The sequence below is a fragment of the Penaeus monodon genome, chromosome 19 (assembly GCF_015228065.2).
Source record: "Penaeus monodon isolate SGIC_2016 chromosome 19, NSTDA_Pmon_1, whole genome shotgun sequence".
NCBI classification, from domain to species: domain Eukaryota; kingdom Metazoa; phylum Arthropoda; class Malacostraca; order Decapoda; family Penaeidae; genus Penaeus; species Penaeus monodon.
The window spans coordinates 41,784,940-41,785,196 of NC_051404.1; positions in this window are offsets into that span (position 1 = coordinate 41,784,940).

Genomic DNA, 257 nt, shown 5'->3' on the forward strand with positions numbered 1-257 from the left:
CGTATGCGTGCATGTGCGTGTTGGAATTCTACACCAAATGATTTCTCCTTTTCACTTCTTTCTCCTTCCCCCTCCTTCCCCCTCCTGCTCCCTCCCGCTCCCTCCTTCTCCCTCCTTCCCACCCCCCACGCCCTCCTTGTCCCTTATTATCATTCCCTTCGAAATTGTTTTCCTTTGGCGCAGGCGATGACGTCCTTACTATGCTGCCACCTGCTGATGACGTCATTCCTATGCCACCCCCTGGGGCTGTTACAACC